Consider the following 7,118-nt stretch of genomic DNA (forward strand, 5'->3'; position numbering starts at 1 on the left):
CAGATCTTTTGCGCAGAATTATGCCCTGAAGTCCGCGCTGAGGGCAAAATGACCAAGAAAAATGCAAACGAATGTTCACTAGAGGCATGGTGGAGTTTGGGGCAACATAAAACATCTTTGAGTGATGGGACAGTTGTGAATAGGTGCTTAAAAGCTGTTGATGACAGAGAGATGAGATGTGTGGAAAAACTCCTATTGTCAGCTTCAACAGCAACCAGAAAATAAGAAATATTAACAGCTCGATGCAGCTATGCAGAGAGCACCATGCATATCTGTGGACTTTGGTGAGTGTGTGTGTGTGTGTGTGTGTGTGTGTGTGTGTGTGTGTGTGTGTGTGTGTGTGTGTGTGTGTGTGTGTGTGTGTGTGTGTGTGTGTGTGTGTGTGTGTGTGTGTGTGTGTGTGTGTCCTCATACAATACCACAGTTCCTCTCTGGGCACCCTGTCATCAGCTTTCTCCAGATCTACAAAAACACAATGCAGCTCCCTCTGGCCTTCTCTGTACTTCTCTATCAAAATCCTCAAAGCAAATACTTTTTTTGGCATGAAACCATACTGTTGCTCACTTCTGCCCTTAGTCTAGCTTCCACTACTCTGTCCCATAACTTCATTGTATGGCTCATCAGCTTTATTCCTCTGTAGTTGCCACAACTCTCCACGTCTCCCTTGTTCTTAAAAATGGGCACCAGCACACTTCTCCTCCATTCCTCAGGCATCTTCTCACTATCTAAGATCCTGTTGAACAACCCAGTCAGAAACTCTACTACCACCTCTCCTAGACACTTCCAAACCTCTACAGGTATATCATCAGGACCGACTGCCTTTCCAGTCTTCATCCTCTTCAGTGCCCTCCTTACTTCATCCTGGCTAATCTTTGCTACTTCCTGGTCCACAACAGTCACCTCTTCTAGTCTGTGTTGCCTCTCATTTTCCTCGTTCATCAACTCTTCAAAGTACTCTCTCCATCTTCCCATCACACTACTGGCACCTGTCAATAGACTTCCATCCCTATCCTTAATCACCCTAACCTGCTGCACGTCCTTCCCATCTCTATCTCTCTGTCTTGCCAACCTGTATAGATCAGTCTCTCCCTCCTTGCTGTCCAATTTAGCATACAAGTCATCATAAGCCCCTTGTTTGGCCTTTGCTACCTCTACCTTCACCTTACGCTGCATCTCCCTGTACTCCTGTCTACTCTCCTCAGTCCTCTCAGTGTCCCACTTCCTCTTAGCTAACCTCTTTCTCTGTATACACTCCTGTACCTCCTCATTCCACCACCAAGTCTCCTTATCTACTTTCCTTCCAGATGACACACCAAGTACTCTCCTACCTGTCTCCCTGATCACATTAGCTGTAGTTTTCCAGTCATCTGGAAGCACCTCCTGACCACCCAGAGCCTGTCTTAACTCCTTCCTAAAAGTCATGTAACACTCTTCCTTTTTCAGCTTCCACCATTTCGTCCTCTTCTCTGCCTTTGCCCTCTTCATCCTCGTCATCCTACACACCACCATCCTATGCTGTTTGGCTACACTATCGCCTACCACTACTTTGCAGTCACTGATCTCCTTCAGGTTACACCGTCTACACAAGATGTAGTCTACCTGTGTGCTCCTACCTCCACTCTTATAGGTCACCCTATGTCCCTGCCACTTCTGAAAGAAAGTATTCACTGCAGCCATTTCCATCCTTTTTGCAAAGTCAACTACCTTTTGTCACATATGCAGTGGATTCCACAACATACTGTGTACTTTTTATCAGCTGTCGAGCGCACGTGCACGTGGAAGAGAGTGTGTTGCTGCAGACAGACTCAAGTTAGCTGTTAGCCACGGATACAAACAAATGTACTGAGCTGCAGTTGTTTTGTGACTTAAAAATAAAGAGGCCGCCGTAGAGAAGGTCTTTACACAAAGTAAAGCCGTCGTCTTCTTTCATTAGCAGCCTGGATGAAGAGCGGCGACTGCTTTGGGTGCCTCCATGCGTTGATTACGCATGCGCAGTGCGACTCTGTGGCAGCTGGGTTGCCAGATTTGCTTTTGATGTGTTTTAGCAGAATCAGTCACGTAGTATCGGCCGTGATGGAAGCGTCGATAGGGAAGGTCACACGCGAAGCCTCACTGCCCGGCGATGCTTCGGACGGGCAGTGAATGAGGCACCAGAATGAGCGCGTTCACGTTGTCTTTCATCAAGCAGAAATATGAATCGTTCGTCTCACGTTCATTAAAAAACCCAAAACCCCACTTAAAGCATACATGACACTTAGTAAATTGTAATTAATAATGTAGGAAACTCTGTTTTAATGTTTAACTTTAGCTAGCCTTACATTTTAAAAAATCAGCTTGCTAACATTGGGCGGCACGGTGACGCAGTGGTTAGCGCTGTCACCTCACAACACGGCGGGTCTGGGTTCAAGTCCCACACTGTGTGGAGTTTGCATGTTCTCCCCCGTTAAAATAACACTTTGAGAGTGGAAATCAACTCTGACATGTTTAACCCCAAAAATTCAACATTCCAATTTCTGCTGTGTATGTCTACCTTCCTTCTCTGCATCATGTCAATCAACTCTGTACCTTTCCCTGTCATAGTTCCAACATTCAACGTCCCTACTCTCAGTCCTATACTCTTTCCTGTTGGCTTTTCCCGTCAGGGGTCACAACAGCGAATTAGTTGCGTCCATCTAACCCTGTTTTCTGCATCCTCTTCTCTCACACCAACTACCTTCATGTCCTTTTTCACTACATCCATAAACCTCCTCTTTGGTCTTCCTCTAGGCCTCCTGCCAAGGTCAACTGTTTGGGGATATTTTGGCTGCAATACCTAATTCGGCCATAGGTGTAGCAGGAGTAATTTCGCTGCAGTTCCCAATCTCAGCAGTTGATGGAACAACAAGCAAAATCTGTGTGAAATTCCGGCGAGAAATTCTCGACACCGACCCATTATGAGGACTTTTTCTTAAAATCACAGGGGAGAACCTACATGATATTTAGAGGTGATTTAGAGCATGATAAAGTGAGGACCGGCCAAAATGTTCTCACTTTCCAAAAATGTTCTCACTCTGTTGGGTAAAAACTCATGCCGGCCCTCACATTGTAGAGACAAACACACACACACACACACACACACACACACACACACACACACACACACACACACACACACACACACACACACACACACACACACACACACACACCTGATGGGCCATAAATCTGTTTTCTCCCACCAGTTTGGGTAATTGGGCCAACAGGAAAACAATCTGTGAGACATCAACGAGTCTGCAGGAAGAGTCAGCAGCATCCATTAACAAGTGATGTCAACGCTACCCACAATGCAACGCGGCACAGGCTGACTCTAGGTTCCGGTTTTACATAATGAATTCCTGGATGATGAGTGCAACTGAAGTCCTTCCTGCTGCAGACACGTCTTTTAGTGTTTGGCAGCGAAGACAACGGCATATGGTGAATGCTAAGCTCCCATCAGGTCGTCAGGGCAACACGACGAGCTCAGAGGGGCGAGAAAAACTCTTCATCGCGAAGAATAAACCACGTGGCGTGAAGAGGAGCTCCAGAGAGGAGGACCAGGAGACTCCAGGGGTCCCCACACATCAGAGCAGTTTCCTCTTGAACTCCTGAAGAAGGCGGAGACTAACACATAACCATTTTGACTTCACCTCACCTGGTTCCCGCCCCCCTAAAAAGTGTGATAGAAATGACTTTGGTGTTTTTTTCATAATTTTGGAAATTTGACCAACCAGAGTTGCTGTAAAGTAAACTTCCTGTGTTGTTCTCTCTCTCTTCTGGAGGTTCAGGTGAGTGAATGAAGCGCACCATCTCCTTCAATTAGAACACAGCCCCCATGTTAAATTTCTTTTTGTTCCTTTAAAAACAACCTACAGGAGCTGCCTGAGGCGTCACATCCACACTGACTCCTGCTCCATCAAACCGGTGACCTCCCAGCAACAGGAAGTGACCTCGTTTCTCGTGTGATGGCGGTACTCAAGCAGCTGCTGTGGCGAGGACTCGGGACAGAAGCGAGACGGAGCTCATTATGATAAAAGGAACGGAGCTTCTCAACCAGATTAAAAACAAACTGATTAACCCGTCTGTCACTCAGGCACCGCCGCCATCCTGATGAAATGAGTCACAGCGACGACTGCCAGCCGCCATGATGAAGATATTAGCTCAATCCGCTAAAGACACAACACAGGTGACTGCTCCAACTGCATCCTCCTCATCATCATTATGTATTTTTTTGTATTGTATGTGAATGAAAATCCTCCACATTGCAGGGAGGCGTCCAGGAAGCCATCTGAGATGATAAATCTCCTCCTCTGGCTCCTCCTAACATGAAGGAGGCTCATCCGAGCTCCTGTCCCATGCTGGACGCTCCTCCTTCCAGCTAACAGGGTTCATGCTTTTGATTTAGTGATTTTAAAGCGCTGCCTTCACCCTTCATCCATCAGCTTCATCACCATTAGTGTCACATCTCCTCACTCAGCCTTCGTTTGTTTTCTTTGTCTCCTCCTCCACCCACGCCTCTCAGTGCGACCCTGAGCGATGATGCCGCCGGGGAAACAAGGCTTCTGGAAACAGTCACCGACGTCCCGAACGTCTGTCAACTCTTTTACAGCGAGCTGCAGGCGAGGCGTGGAAACACATCAGGACGCCAAATGAGAGAAGAGCTCCATAAAAAGGTCAAATGCCCGTTTGACCTCAGGACCCGTCAGAACGTCTGATTGATGGTCATAGCGAGCGGCGTAATGAGTCGAACTCCATATCAACGGCCCTCTGCAGACCAAACCAAATCAAAACGCTATCCCTCATCCAGGAGACGGCGTGGAACACAGATTGAAGAATGATTGCCTCCATCAGAGCCTCAGGTGTCTCTGACGGCTGGCGAGTGGCGTTCAAGGCGAAAACGTTCAGCCCGGAGGTCAAAGAAGAAAAGATCATAGCAGCAGCACGCAGGAGGCATGCTTACAACAAATTTACAACATATTTACAGCAGGTTTACAGCACGTTTACACCACGTTTACAGCATGTTTACAGCATGTTTATAGCATTTTTACAACATGTTTACTGCATGTTTACAAAATGTTTACAACATGTTGACAGCATGTTTATAACATGTTTATAGTATGTTTACAACATAATTACAGTATATTCACAACATGTTTACAACATGTTTACAGCATACTGACATCACATTTACAATATGTTTACAGAATGTTTATAACGTGTTTATAGTATGTTTACAACATAATTACAGTATATTCACAACATGTTTACAACATGTTTACAGCGTGTTTACAGCGTGTTTACAGCGTGTTTACAGCATACTGACATCACATTTACAATATGTTTACAGAATGTGTATAACATGTTTACTGCATATTTGCATCACCTTTTTCCAGATACAGCAATAGATTTGATTTCATTGCCTTTTGGTACCCTCTCAGGCTGGGGTTGGGTGGAGAATATTTTGGATCAATCACAGAATGTCATCCTGAGAGACTGAACGTTAAAGCAAACTGAATCTGATCGGTGATCAATAATGTCGGGGGTAAACAACCTGTTCCTCCCCATCAGGAATTCCAGCGCGGCGTCCTGCAGCCTGTTGATGCTTTGTTGTTGGTGGTTTGGGATGTTCTGCAAATGGATGTGAAGAGGATTCATCTCCTCACTGCAGAATTCCATTAAGTGAGCAGACGTTATCTATCGCTGTATTGATCGATCGTGTGATGAAGCCCCTGGCTGCGAGGCCGTAAATCTGTCTTTGCACTTAAGCGATCACCTCAGGCTGCAGTTGGTTTTAAAGCAGCAGCTCTAAAACTGACGCAGCCACACATAAAACACCGTTAATGAATTCAAAGCTTCGTCAGGAGCTGCGCCTGTTTCACGACTGCACCTGTCTGCAGGTGCGTCAGCCAGAAGGACTCGTATTAGCCGTGGATTAATGATCCACATGGCGCGTTGGCAGCTCTGCAAGTGGGACAGTTTGTCTTCTCATCAGCTTTAATTCAAATCCAGACGCACCTCCACCTCTGATTCAACTCCTCCTTATCTCCTGAACTTCCTCGTTGTTATTACCTTATAATAATAGTATGTTCTGCAGACGCCTACCAAACATAGCAGAGCTGCTCTTTGAGAACAAGGTCATTTTATCCATTTCATGACGATCACAGTTTGATTTGAGTCCATTTATAACACGCTTCTGTATTTTCCTCTAACAAGATAAATGTCATCGTTTGAAGCTGCTGCCAAGACATCCGGGGGAAGACATCATTACCCTCCGTTAATCATCATGAATCCCATCCGGGTGTCCTTGAGGGGAGAATCCCTTCTGAGAGGAGAGAGGAAAGACGTGGAGGAGCGAAAGATCAACACGTCTCATTTCAGGATTTCAGAGGGAGCATCGTTGGTTTGGTCACATTGTCAGTCCGGAAGAAAAGGAATAAAAATCCAATAAGTTTTAAAAAAGAGCGAAACCTCAAAGCAGCAGAAATCGACTTTTAATGTGAATTTGCCTGGAGACCCAGACGGCCAGTCGTCTCCCACAAATGGAGGAATGAATGAATAAATAATTATCTGCAAACAGGTTGTGGAGCCTGAAGAGAGAGGGATGCAATAAACAGAGCGATGGAGGAGAGAAGGCAAAAAGAAATGATATTTTCTCTCTGCAAACTTATCAGCCTGAAGCGGCCTTGATGTCAACGTGCATCATCCTCATTATTGGTGCAACCTGATTGACGATAGATTGATCAAATCCATGATCTGTGATTTTCAGGATGGACAAACCCTCCTCTTCACTTCAGTTTTAGGAATTTCCATTCAAGCAGAGTCTGATAAACAGAATTCCAGGCGTCTCTTCCCAGAACCAACCTGGCTGACAAGCAAACGGTCTGTCATTCTGATGCAAAGCAAGCCGGGGCTGATAGCGCGGCTCCTCGATAAAGCGGTGAATGGAAGGCTTCTTTTCAGATCCCACAGCTCCCATTCAACCCAGATGAATAGAAGCATCAAATCCAGGCTGAGCCTCTCGTTCAGCTGGAGTTCAGGGCAGCAACGGCTGCTTTCTGCATTCAACTGAAAACATTCACAGACTCCCGGCGTCCTCAGGATGA

This window comes from Antennarius striatus, chromosome 24, assembly GCF_040054535.1.
Source record: "Antennarius striatus isolate MH-2024 chromosome 24, ASM4005453v1, whole genome shotgun sequence".
NCBI classification, from domain to species: Eukaryota; Metazoa; Chordata; class Actinopteri; order Lophiiformes; family Antennariidae; genus Antennarius; species Antennarius striatus.